Raw genomic sequence first — 12,299 nt, 5'->3', positions numbered from 1 at the left:
TGAGAATGACTTCCATCTCACCTTTTCCTGAACATGTTTTCCATCTCTTTATGAACTGTGTTTTCATATGGCTCCATCCGATTTGATGCTGTCCATATTCATATTCATTCACTGGCCCACAACTAGAAATCATTCTGACCTCAACAGGCAGGTTATGTTACCACAAATTAGTCCCGGCCCTTTAGTACAATACTGTAACCCCTCGTTTGTGATGGTTAATTAGTTCTGTGATAAGTGAATTTCCACAAAGTAGAATTCCTTCCATTTATTCGGTAAATTCAGTCGGAATATAGAAAACCTGTATATGACCTTCTGAATACAGTTTTAACATTATTGGAGCCCTCAAGTCGCGAAATGGTCATTTCGCTGACCTTTCTCTGACCAATTACCAAATTTTTTTTTTTTTTTTTTATGGAATGTTAATTCTGTCCTCATTACAATAAAAATACCATTGAAAAAATCTGGATATCTTAGTTTCACAAACAAAAATATAGAGTAGACACATTTCTATTCAGGTGTTCAGGACGTGAAGCACATCCATAAAACACTTGACTTCTTTTCTACATGAAACTAGCCCCTACTAGTGAACTGATGACTTTTGTTTGTGATATTGGCATCTTACTGCCGAATTAGTGTATCTGTAATTGGAATAATAAAGTTGAAAATTGCTGGAGATACCACTTGGTCACCACTGGTCAGCACTTACTTTGTCGTGGAAGCGCAAAAGTGAATCAGGAAATGAGCTTAATGTCAGCTGACATGTCAAATGACATCTACATAGTGACATTTAATCGACGTAATGGAGTATATAATATGCCATGTGAGATGCCTCAAATAAAGATCTGTAAAAAGGACACCTTACATCCCCAGATAACTTTAGTATTTGTGCATGACTACCTAAGGCAGGGTGTTTAAAGTGCAGCTGGGGGCCATTTGTGGCTTGTGTTTTTATTGGCCCACTAATACATTGTAGAAAAACAAAAAAACAGCAAAATGGTAAAACTTGAGCAAAAGAAAAAAACTACAGTAAACCTCGGATATATCGGAGTCGGATATATCGGAAATTCGCTCACAACGGACAGATAAAAAAAGAACCGATTTTTCTGTAATGCATTTCCAATAAAAATTCATTGCATATATCTGATTTTTTATAACGGATTTCGCCTATTTCGGACAAAATCTCCAGTCCCGTTCCAATGCATTTCCATAAAATTTCCCTCGCATATATCGGATGGCCGCATCGTGGCGCTCCGATTCGCCGAATCGTGACAGGCCGCTATACGACGTCATTTGCAGCGTTTGCAGCGTTGCCTGCGCGTCCAGGTACATTGGAAACATAGTCAAGGAAGTGCCTTTTTATAACGGATAAAATCCGATTTACGCATATACCGGATATAAATCTGATATATGCGTAAAACGGACATTTTCCGGTATATGCGTAAATCGGATTTCGCTTATATCGGACAAAACCAGTGGGAACAATTGAATCCCATATATCCGAGGTTTACTGTAATATATATAATAATATAATAAATAATATAAAATATATAACTTTTTTTTTGCCTTTTTACAAAATTTAAAAATTCATTAAAAATGTCAAATGGGCCCCCATGCACTTTGATTTTCAGTATGCAGCCCTCGGTGGAAAATGTTTTGGACACCCTTGCCCTAAGGCAGTGGTTCTCAATTATCCCCCGACCCCCCAACCCCCATTTTGTTTGTTGTTTATTAACTTGAAACTGAAACCAGGAAAATGCAACAAAACGGAGAACATAGACGCATATCCAGGAGTCAAATTCCATGTTGAGTACTATAAATTTGTACGTGTTGGCAGGTCTGCACTAACATTGAAAGTACTCCTAGCCCCCCCCCCCGCCCCTTGACAGTTCACTGCGCCCCACTGTTTGGGAAGCACTGCCCTCAGGGAACTAACACACAAAATTGCTTTCAGACATCAATCTTGGTGTAAACAGATTTCATTTCCAACCTATGAACTCATTCATATCAGGAGTAGATGTTTGTATTGCGTTTTAAGTTGTAGAGTGGTAGGTACAGCAAATGCAGTGGACTGAATGCATTTCAGAGTGGATCAGTTATTTGTGAGCCTTCAGGTATTTAGTGCAGTGACTTGACCAAGCACGAAGTGTAAATCATGTATCAAGGTCAGCGCCATAAGCATGAATGAATAATGTCACAGGCTGTTGCTTCAAAAGCAATATGTCTGACTTTGAAAGACTCTAACATTTGCAAAAGACATTCCAGCATACTTAAGCCGTATCATTCTTACATTTTTTTTCCACATCACGACTTGTTTGAAGGTTGGAACCAGTATGCAGAGAAGAGCCAATTTAGCACTTGGTAACATTTGACTCAAACAAATGGCCTGCTAGCAAATCAGGTCAAAGGTTGAGGGGAAATGAAAACTCAGCAATGGTGCCAAGCAAAGAGATGAATAACGTAATTTTATTTAAACATGCATAGAAGTTACAATTGAATACATCACATCATTCAATTCACAGTTCCACACGTCCAAAAGGAGTAGGAAGAAGCAAAGCTTATTTAATCCTACCCCCCATCCATTCCACATCTGTTGCAGTACATTTATTCACTTCATGAATTCCATATGTCATTTGCTTAATACATAAAAAAGTGGTACAGTAATGTAACAATATTAGGGATGTTCTGATCAGGACTTCATGCTGCCAATACCAATCAAATCCATCATAATCCATCAAAGCCAATAAACAAAAGCCAATATGCTCGTTTTACCAGAACATGAACAAAATGCTGGTATCCTCAAATCACGTTTTGTAGTTCACAATGCATTCATTTGTAGTCTTCTCACATTATTAAAGGGAACCTTTCATTCATTCATTCATTTTCTACCGCTCATCATCACAAGGGTCGCGGGCGTGGTGGAGCCTATCTCAGCTATCTTCTGGCGAGAGGCAGGGTACACTCTTGTCACCAACCAATCACAGGGCACATACAGACAAACAACCATTCACACTCACATTCATACCTATGGACAATTTGGAGTCACCAATTAACCTAGCATGTTTTTGGAATGTGGGAGGAAACCAGAGAGAACCCACACATGCACGGGGAGAACATGCAAAGATGGCCGAGGGTGGAATTGAACTCAGGTTGTGGCCTGCGCGCTAACCACTTGTCTACCGTGCAGCTCTAAAGGGAACCTATTATGCTATTTTTTTGACCCTTCAAACCCTTTGAGTGGTGGTCTCCTATAGAGCAGCTACACACAATAACCCGCAAAGAAAACTTTTTAGATTTTGCAGAATCTGTACCTACTCCAATCTGTATTTTCCTTTGATTTGTACTTCCTACCATAACGGTCTGTTTTAATTTATTTATCTTTATTTAAGATAGATAATATTCAGTTTGTTAGGGGACCTATTATGCTCTTTTTTCGACCCTTTGTAGTTGTAGATTCCGAGAGCAGCTACACACGATAACCAGCACAGAAAGCATTCTAGTGCTTCCAGAATCTGCGCCTATTCAGCTGTATTTCTTTGGATTTCCTGGTTCCCGAAAAAATGGTCTGTTTTAATGTATTCCACCCACGGCCCACCTCTGGGCATGCCCACTCCACTGTGATTGGTCACACGCCCAAAGTTCTTCCTAACTATGAACCATATAAGGAAGTCCGCCCCTCTGTGACATCACAAAGGGGCAGTTTTACCACACCTTTTGAAACTCAGCGTTTTGAACCATTCCAATTGTGCAAACCTTAACTGAAACTTTGGCATCATTTAACACGAGAATACAACATTCTAAATACATTTATAGATCAGAAAAGTGCGAAAAGGTCCCTTTTAAATGAAAACCTGAATGAAAAGCAGGTGCAGCGCACAAGCAGCTGACCCCCTCTTCAAGCGCAAATGGTCAGTGCAGTGCAGGTGCTACACAGAGTCTGCATGCTCCCAAATGCTTCCTGTGGCGTTACTTATCCCCATATTTTGCCCACACTTGCAAGTACAGCGGGTTGTGACCGGTGCCTCAACCTCACGACACACTGCCAAGTGTTTAGCCTCGAATGCCGCACCAATCTAAATCTTTCCAAAGCACCACATTAGTGAGACATTTTTAAGGCACGTTTTACCAAGTGTAAAACTTATATCACTCTCATAACGACAGGAAGACCCACAGACTTGCTTGTTTTGAATGCTGCAGCAGGGGAGTTTTAAAGCAAGTATCGACCGATGGCGATACCGTCCTTTTTCACTGATATCGGCCGACACACATCTGATCAGAGAACCCTCATACATTTTGGTAACATAATTGTCAAAATGTTTTTACCATACTAATTAATAATCGTATATAATAATCAGTATAATAATAAATATAGAAATAATATAGATAAACATAACAGAGGACTCTTTTGCAAACATCAACTGCTTGTGTTGTTTCTTGAATTGGCTCATCTTGGTGCATTGCTTACCTTTCAAATTTTGTATTTAAGATGTGGTGATTTAATTGTGGGCGGCACGGCGGTCGAGTGGTTAGCGCGCATACCTCACAGCTAGGAGACCCGAGTTCAATCCCACCCATGGCCTTCTCTGTGTGGAATTTGCATGTGCATGCCCCGTGCATGCGTGGGTTTTCTCCGGGTACTCCGGTTTCCTCCCACATTCCAAAAACATGCTAGGTTAATTGGTGACTCCAAATTGTCCATAGGTATGAATGTGAGTGTGAATGGTTGTTTGTCTATATGTGCCCTGTGATTGGCTGGCGACCAGTCCAGGGTGTACCCCGCCTCTCGCCCAAAGACAGCTGGGATAGGCTCCAGCACCCCCCGCAACCCTTGTGAGGAAATGCGGTAGAAAATAAATGAATGAATGAATGAATAATTATGTATGCTTATTTCCATATTTTACTTTTCATTTTCTCTTTTGCAGTAGCCTGTTCTGGCACTAGTCCAACCCGGAAATGTATTTGAATTTGATGCCATATTTGTCGTTCCTTGCCATTTTGCGGTTCAAATGTTGCCGTTTCACGCTATCACGTTTTTGAAAAATGTTAATTTATAAATCATCGTTTTTTTAAGCTTGAACATAGCCTATTATTAGACAAAAATATACATATCATACATATTTTGTGCTTAAATTAAGTATTTTCAAGCATAGAAATGGCTAAATGAACTACAGTAAAATACAATTACAAGGCATTCTGAAGAGGCATTTAAAGACACTGTGAACAATAGGTAGTGGTCACCAGGTGTCAGTAATGGTAATGAGAAGAACTCCAAAAAGAATCCTAGAAATTGCAGAATCATTTATTCATTCATTCATTCATTCATTTTCTACCGCTTTTCCTCACGAGGGTCGCGGGGGGTGCTGGAGCCTATCCCAGCTGTCTTCGGGCGAGAGGCGGGGTACACCCTGGACTGGTCGCCAGCCAATCACAGGGCACATATAGACAAACAACCATTCACACTCACATTCATACCTATGGACAATTTGGAGTGGCCAATTAACCTAGCATGTTTTTGGAATGTGGGAGGAAACCGGAGTACCCGGAGAAAACCCACGCATGCACGGGGAGAACATGCAAACTCCACACAGAGAGGGTGGGCCGAGGGTGGAATTGAACCCAGGTCTCCTAGCTGTGAGGTCTGCGCGCTAACCACTCGACCGCCGTGCCGCCCGCAGAATCATTTAATTAATGATTAATTAATGAATTAATTAGTGAATTAAAGAGCTTTTACAAAGAACTTACTAGAGTCCCAAAATGACAAAGTGTTGCATGCAGGCATGAGTAGTCAGGAAGGTGAGACCCGAAACAACTGCAAACAAACTGGTAGCTGTAAATTGCAGTAGCTGAGCCTAAGAGCTGTGTTGATTCACTCAAATTGCTACTGGTGTGTCTCGTGGCGCCGCCCAGGACTAGGGAGGTGTCTGTAAAAGAGGAGAACAGCAGAGGTCAGCAAAAAACACATAGTCAAAAGAAACAGAATGGGACTGCACCTCCCCTTTAAATGACGCCACTTGGCAACCTACCTGGCATGTCAGGGCACCTATTGTAAAAGTCGGTTCGGAGGGAGAGGTCAATGATGAGAGAGCGGAAAACCCAAGAGCAATCCTCGGGGCCGTAGTGCCGTAGTGGAACCCACTGGCCTTTTTTCAGACATCCAAAATAGCGTTGATGGTAAAGTTGATGGCCGTCAGTCAGCCGAGGAGGAGGGTTGAGTTCAAAAGATGACATGTTTAAGGAGTAAAGTGTGGAAAACAGGATGTATTGTGAAGGAATTTGGAAGCTTGAGTCTAGCAGCAGTTAGCAGCTGTTAACCATCTGCTCAACCTCATAAGGGCCAACAAGTCTGGGAGCCAACTTTCTGGACTCCACAGCCAAAGAGATATCCTGGGAGGCTAGCCACACAATCTCTGATTACAAGCTGCCGTCCGGCAAGGGAGGTGCGAGTATCCTGTCAGACATGGCGGGCACGGCGTTGGTGGTGAGAAACAGAGGAAACTGATGCGGTGTAAACCATAGGCAACATGAAAGGGTGACAGATCAGTAGCCCGTGAGGTGGAGTGCTAGCGGCAGACGCAACGGATGCTGCCTCCACAGCCTGGTTAGCCCGACTTGAGAAACAAGGATCTTGGCAATTTCCAGTGAGGCGGGGAGGTTGCAGAAGGGCTGCCTTCCTGACCGGAGGTTTGTTTTGAAACGCCTGCTCCACGATGTTGTAAATCAGGGGTCTCAAACACACGGCCCGTGGGCCAAATGTGGCCCACCGGACACTAGTTTGAGGCCCCCGCCTTGATATGAAAGTTTAATGTTAGTGCGGCCCGCGCAAGTTTGATATGGATGCTGTATGGTATCATGTACCCAGAAAAAATTATTATGTTTGATTAATGTTCATGTTAAAGGTTAAATAACTGTTAATAGTTATCCTCCCTATCCGTGTGGAAGTGGTAAGTTTTTGGCTTTTTAAGTTTAAAGGAAATAACTTGAAGGCTACCGTTTAAGTCGCTAGCTCTCTAGTTTGCGAGTTAGCATGTGTCTCAAGACCCTGCAGTTGCGCAATATGTTGTAAATAAAAAGAGTATAAATGTGACTATAGTCGTGTTTTGTCATGTCTACAGGGCTCTAATAATGCTTTGTTCATTTTAATCTGAAAAAAATAATTTGTCTACCCACCAACTATATGTGGTTTCTTAAGTTTTTATTATTTGCCGTTTTATTATTATTATTATTATATTTACTTACGTATTACTGATTACTGATTTCTTTATTCTTGATTTGTTTATTTATTTTTCATCTTATTTTGTGTAGAAAAATTAGATATTTGACAACAGTGGAATGTTTTGTCAGAGCTTTCCTTGTAGAAAATCAGAACCAAAGCAAAGTTTATTCATTTTTCCGTTTTTTGTTGTTTTTTTGAAAAACCTGATGCGGCCCAGTCTCACCCAGACCTTAGCTCCAGTGGCCCCCAGGTAAATTGAGTTTGAGACCCCTGTTGTAAATGGTAGAAGGTGGGGCACTCAGCAGAACGACAACTTTACTCAGTGGTGGCCCATGCCGTACTTGGCCCGTGAGGTGAGAAATAACAAAGGCCATTCAAGTACGCTCAGAGGGGAACCTTGAGGCTTGAAGCTCAAAGTTGGGTCAAAAATGGCTGCACATGGCTGGACTCACCAGATAAACTTTGTTGTTTTGGGGAGGTATGGTCAGGCAGGAGATGTGAACTCCTTGTAGGCACGCCTGTCCATCACAGTGTCTTTCCACTCTAAAAAAGTCCTGAAGCCGCTTCCCAAAGCTGTGACGCAAGAACATCTCGATCTGCGTGTTACGTCATATCAGAGCATGCACTGAAAGAACGCACCCGGGATAAATTTAAACAGGAAAAGATCAAATTCAATCTTGCTAATATTTTATAATCAAACTCGGGACATGTTATATCGTATATATCACATATATATATATATATATATATATATATATATATATATATATATATATATATATATATATATATATATATATATATATATATATATATATATATATATATATATATATATATATATATATATATAATACGCAAAACTGGACTTGTGAATGGCGTATAGAAGGGTTTAGATTCTATTTCACAGATGGCGGTAATGCACACGAAAGCTGCTTGCCAACCGCCAATAAACAACAGAAGAAGAAAAACATGACGAAAAAGAACGCATCCTGACAACTTTCCGTTTGAGCGAGTACAAGATACCTCAATCGGATTGGGGAAAGGAATATTCCACCCCTGGAATTCAACCCCCTATGTTCATTTGGATTGGCACTTTTCATTGGGAATGAGGTGTATACAAAGGTTACATTCTTTCAGTTTGCGCAAATAAACCAAATGCAATTGGAATATTTGGGTCCATGTATACGTGGCTACTGAGGTCTTTATAAGCTCCACAGTGATGGGTCCATTATTGAGTACATCAGTAGTAAATATTCCGATTTCTCTTCATGTTTCACATAAGGATTGTGGCTGATTGATGGGGAAAATTCCCCAAAAAGGAACAGTTTTCCTTGGAGGTCATGAGTAATACAGCTTCCAAAGAAGCAATATGTTGTGGAAACGTAGCCACGCTGAGCTTTAGGGATTTAGATGCAAATTTTGATGCAAAAAAAATAATCTAAACAAAACATTAAATTGCTGTTTTGTGTTCACCTGAAATGAAAATACTAGTATTGTATGTCTTTCGTATTTAAGCCTGGCTCACAAAATCACAAAATTTAGACTACTATGACACTCAGAGCATAAAACTGTACAACAGAAGTTGATCAAGCCCAAAAATGATACACCATTAGGAACACCCCCTTCCTGTACACATGTTCCACTGCATTACTCCACTGCATTACACAACATCAGAACCCAACTGTGAAGCACGGTGGAGGGAGCATCATGGTCAGGGTGTGCTTTGCTGCCTGAGGGCTTGTTATCAACAATGAAAAAAAAAATAATCCACAAGTTTATCAAGAACTCGTGGCTATCTCTCCAACAGTTGGCGATCATAAAAGGATTGGTTTTACAGTAGGACAGTGGCTCAAAACGTAGATGTACATTAACAACACAATGACTTCAGAAGACGAAAATGTGCGTTCCGGAGTGGCCTGGTCCAAGTCCTGACCTCAACCCAATTGAGATACTGTGGCATGACCTCAAGAGCGCTAATCACACCGCACATCCAAAAAAAAAACTTACTTTTTCCTCCCTGTCTTGTGAATGTTACTTCCAGTGTTAGTTTAAATAGTCTTATTCTTGTGAGTTAGAGGAAGATCAGACTACATTTTATGACCAATTTATGCAAAAATGTAAGAACTTTCCTCCCACTGTGGGTCTCACCAAAATGAAATGGCTTCTTCTTTGGAAGTACTTGAATCCCCCACAAAGTCTATGAAAATCAGTGAGTAGATTTGGTGTGATCTTCATCTCTGCATACGTTGTACTTGTACGTGACATAAGCACACTGATGCACACAGGGTGCTTTTCATTTGTTTTGTTCATTTGTTTGTCTGGAATTCCCCCTGCTGGGACGAATAAAGTCTTTGTCTTTAAAGTCTTGGTTGCCTTCAGCCAGCAGTCAGACATTAGAAAGAGAATGTATTGGTGCATCTTTGACCCGCGGGGGTGATGGAGGGCAGCCCCCCCCAGGCAGTGGACACATATTACTTTATCGAGTCGGGCGCACAACAGAAACAAAAGGTTTCCAAACTGCTTGACCCAAGCGTCTTTTTGTAATGTTTCCACAGATAAATGCGTGTCTCAGTTTGTCTTCTTCAAAGAGGCTTAAATGTACTTCCTGTGGCTTGGTTATATGGTATATGTTCTTTATTCTAATAGGACAACATAGCATTTAAGTTTGTTTTAACAGCTTCATTAGATTTTCATCACACTATATAGCGACGGTAGATTGCCCCCACCAGTAAATGGCAAAAATCTGTGAGTAATTGATACACTCGTAAAAACGCCTGCTGTAAAAACATACAGCTCGGTCCGATCTCTCCAATCCCTCCTGCAAGCTTGATGTTGATTTGCAATAAAAGTCACTGTTGGAATTATTAGATTAGCAACGGTTCCAGAACCATCTCTCTTCAATTCCCATTGTTCAGTAGCAACAGAATATAACACTAAATTCCAAATACACAATGACGGTTTAAGCCCTGAATATACCTCACACACTTACAGAACAGATGAAAACTTAAAACTTTAAAACGGTTGCCTTTTGTAACCGTATGTATACTATAAATATTATAACCTGTTTTATCTTGTATTTACAAATTTGCATGGCTGCAAATGCTGAATCACTAATGTGCAGAGATCCAATACTCTCATACGTCACCAATTCATAACTAATACATCACTAATACATCACTAATACATCACTAATACATCACTTATACATCACTGATACATCATTAATACATCACTAATACATCACAATACTCTCATACATCACTAATACATCACTAACACATCACTAATACATCACTAATACGTCACAATACTCTCATACATCACCAATTCATCACTAATACATCACTAATACACAACAATACTCTTATACATCACTAATACAGCACTAATACAGCACTAATACATCAAAATACTCTCATAAATCACAAATACATCACAATACTTTCATACATCACTAATACATCACTAATACATAACTAATACATAACTAATACATAACTAATACATCACCAATACATCACTAATACATCACTAATACATCACAATACTCTCATACATCACAATACTCATAAATCACGAATACATCACAATACTCTCATACATCACTAATACATCACTAATACATCAAAATACTCTCATAAATCATGAATACATCACTAATACATCACAATAATCTCATACATCACTAATACATCACTAATACATCACATCACCAATACATCACTAATACATCACCAATACATCACAATACTCTCATACATCACTAATACATCACAATACTCTCATACATCACTAATACATCACAATAATCTCATGCATCACTAATACATCACTAATACATGACTAATACATCACAATAATCTCATACATCCCTAATACGTACGTCACTAATATATCACTAATACATCACTAATACATGACTAATACATCACAATAATCTCATACATCACTAATACGTCACTAATATATCACTGATACATCACTAATACATCACTAATGTATCACAAATACATGAACACAATACTCTCATACATCACTAATACATCACTAATACGTCACTAATATATCACTAATACACCACTAATACATCACTAATATAGCACTAATACATCACTAATACATCACTAATATATCGCTAATACACCACTAATACATCACTAATATAGCACTAATACATCACTAATACATCACTAATATATCACTAATACATCACTAATACATCACTAATATATCACTAATACATCACTAACACATTACTAATACATCAGAATACTCTCATACATCACTAATGTGCAGAGATCCAATACTCTCATGCATCAAAGAAATATACAGTGAAACTGTATTAATTTGACATTATTTTATTTCATTAATTAGTTCCAGAAGGTCCAATTCTCACAGAAACGGACGCTAGCTGAATACATTTTTCCAAAAAGCCAAAAATGTTAACAAAAAATACATTTTCATACCATAAAAATATATATATATATTGTATGTATATTTTATTTGACAGGAAATCCACAAATTTGCAGGGCCATGAATGTTGAATGCAGTTACCCTTATTTTATGTCTCCCTCGCTTCCTGTTGTGGGTGGCACCACTTTACACATCAGTTTGCTAACTTCATTAGTGGTATTTAGTAGTATTAGTGGTATTTGGTACGTTTAAGTTAGTGTGGGGTTAAGTGTGGTGGGGTCCATGTTCACAATGATACTGTCATGGCGGCTGAATAGCTACACGTTATTTATAACAGCAGCATACGGAACTTACTGTCTTGCACGCTGACTCTCATCACGGCACGAACACTCCCATGAACATTCACCAACACTTCCTCAATATTTTAGTCTTCCTCCAAATGCTTGCTCGAACCAGCATGCTGAACCTGACTGCCCTCCATAGCTAACACATGAAACAACAGCTTGGAACAATACAATATACGGTTACATACGGTTACACACACTCCCATTTTTCTTCTTCTTTTGTTCTTCTAGGTCCTTCTTGAGAGTCAACACTTTCAAGAAGGCTCTAGAAGAACAGAAATGGGAGTGTGTGTACAGTCCCAAAGACGTGGATGAAGCATACAAACACT

At 39.5% G+C, this 12,299-nt stretch overlaps 1 protein-coding gene across 2 annotated transcripts in view; it reads left to right on the top strand.

The window, feature by feature from the left end:
* LOC131139865 (protein kinase C-binding protein NELL1-like) overlaps positions 1–12,299 on the top strand; it is a 238,263-nt gene that overhangs the window by 210,847 nt on the left and 15,117 nt on the right. The window lies entirely within an intron of this gene.

This window comes from Doryrhamphus excisus, chromosome 12, assembly GCF_030265055.1.
Source record: "Doryrhamphus excisus isolate RoL2022-K1 chromosome 12, RoL_Dexc_1.0, whole genome shotgun sequence".
In the NCBI taxonomy this organism is placed as follows: Eukaryota; Metazoa; Chordata; class Actinopteri; order Syngnathiformes; family Syngnathidae; genus Doryrhamphus; species Doryrhamphus excisus.
Note: the sequence above shows the minus strand (reverse complement) of the source record. Positions and strands in the feature narration are given on the sequence as shown.